At 47.1% G+C, this 14,022-nt stretch overlaps 1 protein-coding gene across 1 annotated transcript in view; it reads right to left on the minus strand.

The window, feature by feature from the left end:
* lamc1 (laminin, gamma 1) overlaps positions 1–14,022 on the minus strand; it is a 368,639-nt gene that overhangs the window by 107,840 nt on the left and 246,777 nt on the right. The window lies entirely within an intron of this gene.

Below are 14,022 nucleotides of genomic sequence, written 5' to 3' on the forward strand. Positions count from 1 at the left end.
TGCACAATTGGAACAAGGGAACATGGGGCTCAAATTTACCCTGCCATATTATTGCCCGATGAAAGAATCATTCTTGAAACTGCTTTAAGCATGACACCGAGAGCTCAAGCTACTCAAAAAATGCAAATTAGCAACCAATAATGGCTCACACAAATTACTGTCACTATAATTAGTCACTTTTTTCACTCTTCTTAGTAGAGCAAAATTAAGTAAATTCTGCCTCAAGGAAAGCTACATTTTAAAATACATATAGAATAGACTGGGAGGCAGAGTGACTGGACTAAGAGCAAAAATACTTTGATGAGATACTTCCAGTGGTGGCCATGAGCTGAGTGGTCACACAAAAGATTGCTCTCTCATAGAAACTTCTGTTTGGATCTTTTAACCCCGTCAAACAGGCACCAAAAGTGCAAAAGGTTCCCCAGCTTAATCCATTGACCAGGATACAGATAAGCCAGCAACCAGGCCACAAAACCGGTAAAAGCAAAGAGGAAAACCTCGATCCCAGAACAGGGAGACCTGCGGGGCGGCCCAGAACTGAACATGGCGGACACAACTGTGCTACCAACGCTGGCCCAGTCGATGATGGAGAGGCTGATGGAGTTTAACACAACAGAACTCCAGAAGCACAGAGCAGTGAAAGAGGATTCATGGTGGCACGTTGACCCCCATAAAGGAAGCAATGGGCAGAGCGGAGCGGAGACTGGGGGCCCCAGGAGACAACGGTGTGGGACCTGGAAAAGGCAGCCACGGACCAGGGGAAGTGGATCGTCACACCCAAAGCCGTGGCGGCAAGGTCGGTGATGGCGCAGAAGGGGAAGGTAGACGACCAAGGCAACAGATCCCACTGGCAGAACCTACAGATCGTTGGGCTACGGGATGGCACAGAGGGGAGGAACCTGACAGACTTAGTGTCATCGATGCTCGGAAAGCTGGTTGGGGAGGGCGGCTTCATTAAGCCCCCAGAGGTGGACTAGGCCCATAGGTCGCTCTGCCAGAGACTCAAGTCGGGAGAACCACCACGAGCAATGATAGTGAGGGTTCGCAGATTCCATGACAAAGAACGGATTCTGAGGTAAGCGAAGAGCACACGGTCGTGCAAGTGGGAAGGACACACCATTCGCTTGCATCAGCACATTGGAATGGACCTGGTCAATCGGCGGGCAGAATTTAACGGGACCAAAACTGTAGTTTAAAAGCAAGGTGCGGTTCGGCGATATGTACCCGGCTAGACAATGACTCACATACCGGGGCAAAGAATACTATTTAGATATGCCTGATGAATTAAGCAAGTTCATCCAAAAGAATGAGCTCGGTAAGAAGCAGTGAGGGAAAACCAACTTAATGCAGACTTTCACAGTCTAGGGGGGGAAAGGAGTAATTGTACTTGGGGACACAGAGGGTAGGGGGTGGAATCAGATGGGGTGAATACAAGAAAATTTGTTTCCTGGGGGGAGCCAGTACACTAGTGATAAGCTGGCGCACAGGAGTTTTGTTTGTGGGGGGGGGGGGTGGTGTCCAACGCACCTCCCGGGAGGTAGCGCTTGGCAGGAGGGGGTTAGAGCTACAAACCAAGTGGGACAAGGGGCAAAAGAAGGGAGGGAAGCTAATGGGGGACTGAGGACTGCAATGGCAGAAGAGCACGATGGGGGGGTGGGGGGATAGAATGTCGGTTACAACAGGTCACAGATGGAGTTGGCTGGAAGGAGGAAGGAGGCGACAGGCATCTTGGATGACCCATGAACAGAGGGAAACCCCGGCGTGGAGGGACACCTCCATGGGGTTAAGCATAGCTGACCTCACAGGAGAAGGGGGAAACCAGAAACCTCCCATTAGAATAGTCACTTGGAATGTGAGGGGACTCAATGGACTGGTGAAAAGATCCAGAGTCTTCACCCATCTTAAAAGTCTGGGGGTCGACGTAGTCTTTTTTTTTTACAGGATACACATTTAAGAGAGAAGGACCGACTGAGCTCAAGGAAAAGTTGAGTGGGACAGGCATATCAGGTGTGCTTTAACACAAGGGCAAGGGGAGGCCATACTGTTCAACAAAATACTATTTACAGCGATGAAATAGTATTTACTGTGACAGACCCAGGGGGATGATAAGTATTGGTCAGCGGGATCCCAGAAAGGGCCCAGGTGGTACTTGCAAATATATCATCCCAAACTCTTGACAATGGCGAGTTCATAAAGAAAAACAATGGCAGGCTTTTGGTGCTGGTGATGATGTGCTGAGTGGTTGCATGAAAGGTGGTTCTCCCTTGTGAACTTCAATTTAGGTCCTTTTAACCCATAAATAGGAAAAGAACAAAAAATAAACTCCACCCTCATCCTGAACGAACAACCATCCAAAGAAATGTCCTCAAATCAGCCATGGAGCTAGAAACATAGCAAGAGCAAAAGTCGGGAGAGGAAGATCCAAACCTCCGAGCAAATAGACACGCGGAGAGAAGCTGGGCAGAGCATGGAGGACCGAGTAGGATCGCCAACACGAACGCTGGCCCACCTACCGACAAGGGCAGTGGATGGAGCTCCAAAAACACAGGGATTCCATTAAGGAGGACCTCCTGTTGGCCATGAGGACGGCCATAGAAATCGCTTTGGCCCCCTTCAATGCAGCGCTGGAAAGGGAGCAGAGACTGGAGACCCAGGATGTGACAGTGCAGGACATGAGAAAGCAACCACTGACCAGAGCGATCGGATTGCCTCACTCGAGGCAGAAGTGACACGGTTGGTAATAACTGAGAGCGCTCAAGGGAATGATAGAAGATGAGGAGAACAGGCCTAATCTTGATATTGTTTTTGGGGTAGATAGGGTGGCACGGTGGCACAGTAGTTAGTACTGCTGCCTCATGGCGCTGAGGTCCCGGGTTCGATTCCGGCCTCGGGTCACTGTCCGTGTGGAGTTTGCACATTTTCCCCGTGTCTGCGTGGGTGTCACCCTCACAACACAAAGATATGCAGGGTCGGTGGATTGGCACACGCTCAATTACCCCTTAATTGGGGGAAAAAGAATCGGGTACTCAATTTTAAAAAAAATATATATATATTTTTGGGGAGATACCAGGCAGAAGCAACTGGCAAGCAGATAGCACACACCACTGAATGATGTCTAAAATCTACCCAGTGAAGTCACAAGATGCACTTGGTTTATGACGTTCCTAATGTAGGTTTTGGAATTTGGACAAAGTCCACTGTGGGAATCTAGAACTAGAGAGACATAACCTTAAAATCAGAGCCAGTGTGTTCCTCCACCAATTATCAAAGCTACCTCAATTAATATATTGAAATCTTTTGAAATAATTTGCTAAAACAAGTCTACTGAGGGTTATGAAGTCAAGATATAGGCACCTATTATCAGAATGCCTTGAGGGATTGAACTGTCTATTCCTGCTCCCAGGTTCCCTAACTGAGGACCAATTTCAAAATTAATCTACTCTAATTTTGCCAACTCAAACTGTTGGTCACAAACACCTACAATGCAAGGGAACTGATGTAGCAATTCATGGACATAAGATAATTTTGCATCTAAAATATCAATTGATGTTGACTGAGATCTGTTCTGATGGGGTTAAACTCATCTAAGAATATGAAATAACAGTTCAGATGTTGCAATTCTAGTTCAATGGATGAAGTAAACAGACTGAATTTCAATAATTCTTTGCTTCACATGGCAACAATTCCTTTGCAGTAAGATTATAAATAAAACCATAAATCACGTTGACTTAACTACATTACCTTTTCAGCCCAGGCCTGGAATGTGACACCCTAGCAATGTGTCAGACACAATCTGAACTGTCAGTGATATGAAGTGGTAATCTTAACAGGAAAAATTGTGGAAATAGGAAAAGAATGGGAGGTCAAAGAGCAGCTTCTGAAATGTCGAAAATGTTTTGACATTTTTAGATGAACACTTCCATGTTACGTCAAACATGCAAGTTCTCAAAGTGATAAAGTAGTTGCTGGGCAACTACACTAAGTTTATGCACTGTCCTTGCAGTACTTGAATCTGAGTTGCAATACAGCCAGGCAAAATGATTATCACCATTGATTGCTTAAGGGTCTCAAACACATGATATTGAACCCCCACCCCTCCGTAGTTTGTAATGATGAGACTCCTGTACAAAAGATTCTCTACAAACATTCACTTTCTGTGATCAAAAGTAAAGAAAAAGAACCCATATTCTAGATCAGTAAATTCAACTGCTTCGGCGAAGTTCAACTTGGGGAGACAAAATATTGCTCAACCTAAACTTGATACTGGTTGGCTGCCAAGTTATTTAAGTCTTCTAATGCACAACAATGCAAAGTAGCTTTTTTCTTATTCAAAAGAAGGGTTAAGGAAAGAGTGAATTTGGATTACAACTGGCACTCTGATTGATGACTTGCAGACTGGAAATAAACAAACCTCATCTCAAACTGTTTTCGGTCATTCACTGAAAAAAATGGAGAAACATTCAATGACCTATATGAAAGAAACAATATCCAGCTCAGAACACACAAGGGTGTTTATTCAGGGTGACCAACTTTCCTGTATTTGTTAGGAATGTTCCATAATTCCACAGTTTGTACCACTTCCGAATTTGTCTCTCCCTGGAATGCGATTGTCCTTTATCTCTTGGGGGAAGACTGTGGGAGATTTTTGTGTCTTTGTCTTTTGCACATGTACACTGAGCTTCTGCCTTTGGTCACAACATGGAGAAGGAGCATGGGGAGAGCAAGACTACTAGATCAGCAGTGAACATGCAAGCTATTTTTTTTTTTGAGCGATGGGACAATCTCTTTTCTGCCACAAGCACAATTCCCCTACCCCTGCTGTAGTGTCCCTTCTTTGGTTTCCAAAGAATTTATCACCCTGGTGTTGTTGTACCATCAATTGTGCAGTATAGGCATCGTTCGGAAAACAAAATTTAGGACTTGCTTAGGAAGTATCCAGTACTGCATAATTCGAGAAAATATCTAAGATATCTAAAGTTTGTTGCAGTCCCACCTCTTCTACCTCTTCCCCCTTTACTGATCAGTCTCATTTCTTACAAATAAAGGGGGGCATAAATGGAACACACAAATAGTCATTGTGGTAACATTTGGAGAGGTTTATGTACTGGCGAAACTTGGGGATGGTGACATTGCCTCATTTGATCACTGTTTTGCAAGACCAAGACAAACTAAAGTTTCCATGTCATCAGAACTCTATCACATCCTTCTTAACTGTGCACGGCATCAATGGCAACCCCATGTTTTCCCTTACCTGCACCCAAATAAGAGGCAGTGACAGGCAATAACAGTTTACTTTAAAGGTTGTTGCCTGCAGCACTTGTCAAAGACAACCATGTCAGGGGCACAGTGGTTAGCATTGCTGCCTACGGCGCTGAGGACCTGGGTTCGAATCCAGGCCCTGGGTCACTGTCCGTGTGGAGTTTGCACATTCTCCCGAGTCTGCGTGGGTTTCACTCCCACAACCCAAAAGATGTGCAGGATAGGTGGATTGGCCACACTAAATTGCCCCTTAATTGGAAACAAAAATAATTGGGTACTCTAAATATATAAAATAAAAGACAACTATGTAATGCAAATGAGGCATCATTCTCTTCCTTCTCCAAGTACAGTTCCTGGCACTTACATAGTGCTCTGGGGGGTTAACAGTTTTCCACTGTGATGACCTCCGGTTGTGACCATGGTGTGAATGGTCACATACACAGCAGCACCTGCTTAAAGTCACAGAAAAGAGCTCTTTTTACCCAAAACTGGGTGGAATTTTGATGAAAAGGCGTAGGTGAATGCTAGAGTAGTAGTTTCCCCCGGGAGTTATATGTCTGCTGGTCACCAGACCCAGCAGAAAACAGTGAGAGATTTGGCTGAAAAGTTGAAACAGTCTTGTGCTGCAGCACAGCCTCTTCCAACGTACAGGCGGAGGAAGGGCCGATGCAAGCTGGAAGGTCCCAGGCACAGCAACTGATGGCTTTTATCATGGAGGAATTCCATAAACAGAGAAAAGAAATGTGTGAGGATCATGCAAAGGCCATCAAAGAAGCTGTGGCACCCCTGAAGGGTTCTCTGGAACGGGTGGAGAGGTGTTGGGAGGTGCAGGAGTCACAGATTCGGGAGATCGAAGGAGTGATCTCGGACCACAGCGATCGTGTGGTGGCTCTGGAGGCAGAGCTGGGCCTCCTAGGAGACCTCTGTAAAACGTTGAGGGCAAAGGTGGAGGAGCAGGAGAATACCTCGAGAAGGCAGAACCTGCGAATAGGGGGCCTGCCTGAAAGAGTGGAAAGTGTGAGTGCCACGAGGTACGTCTCAAAGATGCTGGCGGGGCTGGTGGCAGAAGGGGTGCTAGATAAGGCGCCTGAAGTGGACCGAGGCATAGGTCCCCGAGGCAGAAGCCTAGAGTTGGGGAGCCACCGCGGACGATGATCGTGAGACTCCATAAATCTGTGAAGAGATGATTCTGCGATGGGCCAGGGAGAAACGTACCTGCGACTGGGAGGGAAATGACGTCCGCATTTATCAGGACACCGAAGCCAAGTTTTCAAAGCGGCGGGCAGGTTTCAACAAGACCAAGGTGGTGCTGTACCGGCGGCAGATCAGGTTTGGGGTGCTCTACCCGACAAAATTATGGATAACATTCGGAGGCCGTGAGTATTATTTCGAGACCCCAGAAGCGGCTGAAGACTTAATTAAGGAGCATAAACTGGGTGAGAACTGAGTGGACAATGCTTGGGAAATGGGGTGCTGGCACTACGTAATGGTCTAGAGCATGTTTGAAGTGGGTGAAGGGTATGGGGGATTTTCATCTTTTTTCTGGGGGGGGGGTTTGCTGCTTAACGTTGAGATTGTAAGGAGTTGTAGGGGTGAAACATTTTGTGGGGATGGATGTTCCCATCCCCCCTCCTGTTTTATGGGACTGTTTGTGTTTAACATTTGTTTGTTTCCTTTTGGAGAAGGTAGAGGGTGCAATTAAGGGGGCGGGTGTTAAGTAGGGAAGATGACCGACAGTAGAGGGGATCGGAGGCTTAAGCCACCGGTAAGGTTGGTAACAGCAACGTCCAGGGACTGAATGACCAGGACTTGACGTTGGAGTTAGCGAAGGGACGAGCAGCGTTCAGCCGAGTAAAGGCGACACTATACAAGGGGGTGCGATTTGGTATGGTATACCCAGCAAAGCTGAGGGTGACGTACAACACCAAAGATTATTATTTGAAACGGTGGAGGCGGCTGAGGCGTTCGTGAAGGCAGAAGGCTTGGGACAGAAGTGAGGAGTGGAGCTGGAAGAAAGGTCAGGACTGTGATTGGGGAGCTGGAAAGTGTATAAATGTTATAACTTTCTTTTCATTGACCTGTATTGTAACTTACTTGACTTCACATTAGGTTTTTGTTTGGTTCGAGTGGCAATTTTGTTGTTGTTGTTATTGCGACAGTTATGTTATTTTATTGAATTGCATGGGTTAGATTGTTTTTAGTTTTTCTTCTGGGACTGGATGGGAGGGGACGGCATGCCAGTGGGGGTGGGGGTCACACACGCTACCTAACTAATGTCGGCTAGTGAACGGAGAGGAGGGCTGTGGGCATTGGAGCCTGGTTGGTAGGTTTTGATGGGCCTACAAGGCGAGCAAGGGGGTGTGGGAGGGGGGGGGGGGAAGAGAATCGATACTGGATGAGATTTTTACGAGGGGAAGCGCAGGGGGGATTCCGGAGGGGGTTCGATGGAAATAACGGATAGGGGCGGGTCAGGCTCATGGGGCAGGGCCCGGTGGTATGATGATGGTGGATAAGAAGGGGAGGGGGGTTGAGAGGCCCCCAGTTAGGATAGTCATGTGGAGCATGAGGGGGTTGGGAGGTCCAGTCAAGAGGTCAAGGGTGCTTGCACATCTTAAAAGTTTGAAGGCCGATGTAGCAATGCTGCAGGAGACTCACTTGCGGGTGAAGGACCAGGTGAGACTTAAAAAGGGCTGGGTTAGTCAGGTGTTTCATTCTGGATTTGACGGATGGGCTCGAGGGGTAGCAGTAATGGCCAGCAAAAGGGTACGGTTCCAGATGGAGAAGGTGGTTGCAGATCTGGGGGGTAGATATGTGATTGTGACAGGGGCGCTGGAGGGGAGGCTAGTGGCACTGGTAAGTGTATATGGTCCCAATTGGGACGATGTGGGATTCTCGAAGATGATGTGTGGGGCCATCCCCGACTTGGACACAAGAACTGGGGACTGGAACTTAGTGCAGGAGCCAAAATTGGACAGGTCACGGCCACGCTCGCTGGTCTCGTCAGGGGGCGCGAAAGTGTTGGCTGGGCTAATGGTGGAAATGGTAGGGGTGGTCCCTTGGAGGTTTCTGCACCTCTGAGGGAGCGGGAGTACTCGTTTTTCTCGGCGGTCCATAAGATACTCCCGGGTCGACTTTTTCGTGGTGGGGGCAGGCGCTGCTTGTTGGGGTGAAGGGTTCGGAGTACTCAGCAATTGCAATATCAGATCATGCTCCGCATTGGGTGGATATGGTGCTGGAGAAGGGGGCAGTACAGAGACCGGGCTAGAAATTAGATGTGGGACTGTTGGGGGACCGAGGGTTCTGTGACAAAATTGAAAAAGTAATCGAGGAATATGTAGATTTCAACTGTAGATTTTCCAATTAAGGGGCAATTTAGCGTGACCAATCCACCTACCCTGCACATCATTGGGTTGTGGGGGCAAAACCCACGCAAACACGGGGAGAATGTGCAAACTCCACACGGACAGTGGCCCAGAGCCAGATCGAACCTGGGACCACGGCGCCGTGAGTCAGCAGTGCTAACCACTGCGCCACCGTGCTGTCCTGGAAAATCTTTCTTTAAGCGATCTCTTAGTGACAGGTAGGGGTTCCAGTCCCAGACTTTGCAAGAATAATAAGCAAGCGGTAGTGAGTCAACACCATGTTTTGCATCACTCTTGGTTGCTCGTTTCTTACATTTATTTTGATGAGGCCCAAGATTTTCAAGCCTCTGGTACATCAACACAGCACATCAGCACATTTTTAAAAATAAATAAATTTAGAGTACCCAATAATTTTTTTCCAATGAAGGGGCAATTTAGCGTGGCCAATCCACCTACCCTGCACATCGTTTTGGGTTTTGGGGGGTGAGACCCCAAAAGGTCTTTTTGGGAGTGTGTGGAAACTCCACACAGACAGTGACCCGGGGCCGGGATAGAACCTGGGTCCTCGGCGGCGTGAGGCAGAAGTGCCTCCTTGAAGAATAATGCCACTTCAGTTTTGGGCATAATGAAAATTTAGACTATGCCAGTTTAAATTCAAAAGAACATTCTCAGAAGTGGAACAGTTTTGATTTTCTGCTACTAAGTGACCCCCTGCACTCTAAAATGATTCCAGGGATTTCAACACAGATTTTCAACCAAGAGCACTCTTGTGACAGTTACTGTGAACAGGAACTACTGCAGCTGACTTACAAGCAGCCTCATGGCTTTCAGCCGAGCTTTTTCTACAGGTTTGGCTGCTTAGTTTGGACGATGAGAAACTCCATTACAACACTGAGCACGGATCCTGGTGTTTGGCACCAGATGCACCTGTCACTCTGCCTCTCTCAGACCCTGTTAAAATGATCAGGCTTCATAACAGGCTTACACAGGCCAACATATTGAAGGTGAAAACACAGTCCGATGTCTTATGGTCTTATATAAATTCTTGACCTCGAGGAATTAAGGGCTATGGAGAGAGAGCAGGTAAATGGAGTTGAAATCAGCCATGATTGAATGGTGGAGTGGACTCGATGGGCCGAATGGCCTTACTTCCGCTCCTATGTCTTATGGTCTTATAAAAAAAAGGGAAAAAGTAACCAATTTATGTACAATTCTCTGCAACAAACCTTCATGTCACCTCAAATAAATGGAACATGCATTTTTAAAAACTTTATTATGCACATTGGCAATGACAATTTAAGTAATGCAAATTAAGTAAAGTCACCATAGACCCAGATGGGTGAGTCAGATGTTCCACTTAGGCTTCGATAGCAGGGACCAGGGGACAGCAATGCTGATGGGTAAGAAAGAGAGTGAGGTTTCAGATGGAGAAGGAGGTGGCGGATCGGGGGGGACACTCAGGCGTCGGAGCCCGCTCCCAGTCCCCTATTCCCCCGCCCCCAGGGGGCTAGGAGCGGCAGCGTGTCATTTACGTGGGCCAGGCCTTGGCGTCACGTAAACGCGGTGCCGCGTAAATGACGTGACCGGCACCGCGTAAATGACATCACCCGCGCATGCGCGGTTGCCATCCTCCCCGCGGCCGCAAGAAGATGTCGGATGGACCTTGCGGAGGAAAGGAGGTCCTCCTTCAGAGAAGCCGGCCTGCCGATCGCGGGCCAGACCCCTTTTGAGCCCCCCCCAGTGCAGGAACCCTCCTCCCCCACACAGGCCCCAGTGGTCCTGCGCTGTTCCCGCCGGCAGCGACCAGGTGTGGACGACGGCGGTGGGAACCTGTGTTGGGTAGACTGCTCGGCCAATCCGGGCCGGAGAATCGCCACTCGCCCGTTACCAACGGCAAGCGGCGATTCTCGCAGCGGCCAGCCGTGATTCTCGCCGCGCCGGTTTGGGGGGGGGGGGGGGGGGTGGGAGAATTGCGTGCAGGCGTCGGGGCAGCATGGCAGGACTCGCGTGGCGCCCGGGCGATTCTCCCACCCGGTGGTGGGGGGAGAGAATTCTGCCCCTGGTTCCCACACCTCTGCCAAGTCAGTCTAAACCCTCCCCTACAGCACTAACAACCATGCTCTGAACCCATCCAGCCTGTACAGGTCCCAGCACCAACGTCTCAGAAATCAAAAGCTTCCCCCCTGCATCACCTCTCTAGCCATACAGTCTTCTGTTCTAACCTCCTATTTTTCTATTCACCAGGAGTAATCTGGAAATTACCATCTTTGAGATCCTGCTTTCCAATTTCTTTCCTAGCTACCTAAAATGTGTTTGCAATGGTATTGATAATGGAATCATAACCTCTGGCTATTTACCAACCCCCCCCCCCCCCCGCCCCCCCCAACTTTCAGAACTGCTCAGTAATATTCTTGACTTTGGCACCAGGAAGCAACATGCCATCCTTGATTCATATCTGCAACAAAAATAAAACACAAAACAAGAATACCCTAAATAGACTTTCATTTCTGAATTTGAATCAATAATACAAACATCGTATTTTAACAGGCCACAGGAAATAGACTTCTAGTTACGATCATAGAATGATATGCAGCACAAAAAAAAGACCACTTCACCCTGTTGAAATCAAAATCTTTACATTGAAGCCCATCATGCAAGTGATGAGTGTAAGCATTTACATTGAGAGATCTTTATTTCATTTATCACTTACTGCTATATTGTAAGCCTCAATTTTTCTGAGCTGCAAAACAAATTACTAACAATTGCATTGCGCTTTTATAAAAATATTAACAAACTTCATGAAATGATAAAATTCTAGGTCCTTAGTAAACTTTATTTTTATTCTTTCGTGGGATGTGGGTTTTGTTGGGAAGGTCAGCATGTAATGCCCCTCCCTAATTGTCCTTGAGCTGAATGCCTGCTAGGCCTTTCCAGAGGGCTCTTGAGTCAACCACGTTGCTATGGGCCTGGAGTCACGTGTAGCCCAGGCCAAGTGATGGCAGCAGATTTTCTTCCCCAAAGCAGTGTTTTTCAAACTTCTTTTCCAGGGACCCATTTTTACCAACCGGCCAACTTTCGGGTCCCACGCCAGCCGACCGTCGGGACCCACGTTGCCCAAACTCCATGACCCACCATTTTCGCTAACCTCTAATGTGACATGTGAGCCTGCTTGGTCCTCATGATCTCACTTGTTTTGTCATTCAATGTTACATTTCTGTTTGGGTTATTCATCAGATGTCCTGGAGCTCACACCACCACTGCTTTGTCCTGCTGTGGATTCTCCTGAGCCACTCACTCCAGCAGCAGGTTTAGTTCGGAGATCCTGGCCGGTTTAGTTTTTCACAGTAACTTCTTGCAGTGTAAATGTAGGCCTACTTGTGACAATAAAGATTATTCTTATTATTCCTTATTGCAAAACGATTCATTTTAAATTTTTCAGTCCTGTTGCTTGTTTACTGCTGACATATCACAATCGCACCCAGAGAACGTGATGTCAGTGCTCGAGGCGCGTGACCTGCTCTCTGCCCCACTTCAGGCAGGAAGACTAATTTAATTTTTTTAAAAATCTTCCTGAGTCATGGCGTTGACGTCAGGAGGAGGCGGTGCTTCTCGCTGGGCTCCGGGCATTCGAACCGATGAGCGGGCACACATGCGCAGCTCGCCTTCATTTTTAAAGCTAGTTGCACCCGTCATTTTTAAAGCTGGCTGCTGCGGCCATTGCGCGTTAACTCCTGCGATCAGGAAAGTTGTGATGGATGGCTGCGCAACCCTCCCGACACCCGGCCGCGACCCCGCCGTTGAAAATGACTGTTCTAAAGGACATTAGCCAATGAGGTGGGTATTTACAACAATTGATGATCGCTTCATGATTACCATTACTGAAACTAGCTATATGCTCCAGATTAATTGAATTCAAATTCCACCAGCTGCCATGGTGCGATTTGAACCCAAATCCAGAGTATTAGTCTGGGTCACTGGATTACTCGTCTCATAACATCACCACACACCATTGTCTCCAGCTGCATCTTGACATATACTGATGGTATGGAGTAGCTGGGATTATTTCCCAGATCACTCCTGCATCATATGGTCCAAACTAATTAAATATCTCTGGCGTAAGGCAGTACTTCTATTCACTACGTTTCCAAGGAAAATCAGTCCTAACATGCAGACTATAATATTGCACTGTCCATAACACTTAACATACCCGTACCAGCCTCCCCGAACAGGCGCCGGAATGTGGCGACTAGGGGCTTTTCACAGTAACTTCATTGAAGCCTACTCGTGACAATAAGCGATTTTCATTTTAATTTCATTTCATAATGTAAGAAAAAGGGGGGAGGGGATTTTCTACACCCTTGCCTGGAGGTGGCCCACCTCTGGTCCCGCTGCTGTCAATGAGATTTTCCATGGGTTTTCCGGCGATGGGTGTTTGTCATCGGCAGGACCGGAAGATCCCACTGGAGAGAATGGCTGGAAAATCCTTTCTCATAGGGTAGGCAGTGTGGGTGTTTTCCCAGAGAAGTTGCTTTGAAAGTTTGAGCTTTTTAAGCAAAGCAGACATTTTTCCTGGGAAGATTTCCAATCCAAAACCTCTATACTGTATCTACTCGAGATCTTAAAACAATATACCTCCCATCAAAAATAATCAATCTCCCTTTATCCCCAGCTATATTTAGTTAGTTAGTGGGAGTAGCAGCAGAGAATGCATAAAAATTACAGCACAAACCCAAATTAAATCTAAAAATTATCTAGGGTTCTGCCAACTGGTACTTGACCAGCTTGGGAAAGTGCACTGCATGGACACATAGGAAACATCAATGTTTTAACAGACTATCAGCGATCAACATCTAGTCTCATGTATGAAATATGCCAAATTGGGAGAGTTTTTTATTGTCAAATATCAATAGTGTACCTTCACATATATCAAGAATAAAACTGATCTCTGCAACAAACCTGGAGCACATTTCCAACTTTTCTACAATCCGAGCAACATCTATTAAAGTTCTCTTTGTTCCCATCTGTTTGTTAAAAAAAAATCTATGTTGTATTCTACTTGTCCTTTTACACCATACACTGGAAATGTTTGCAACATGAGTCCCACAATGCACCTTACCTACCACCTTCTAAACAAACATATCTACTGCATTCCCTTCAAACAGAAGGTGGTTATTTGGCTCAACATACTGGGGTTGGCTCTTCGGTAAAGCAATTTAATTATTCTCATTCCGTTGTTGTTTCTCCTTAGCCCTTCAAGTATTCATCACTTTCGAATGTCACTATCGAATCTGCTGCCATCACATTTTTAGGAATGCGTTCCAGATCACTGCGTCTTACAGGATAAAGAAAAAAAGGTTCTCATGCCACCTCTGATTCTTCTGCCAATGACCCTAAAGCCGAG

This window comes from Scyliorhinus torazame, chromosome 7 (genome assembly GCF_047496885.1).
Source record: "Scyliorhinus torazame isolate Kashiwa2021f chromosome 7, sScyTor2.1, whole genome shotgun sequence".
NCBI lineage: Eukaryota > Metazoa > Chordata > Chondrichthyes > Carcharhiniformes > Scyliorhinidae > Scyliorhinus > Scyliorhinus torazame.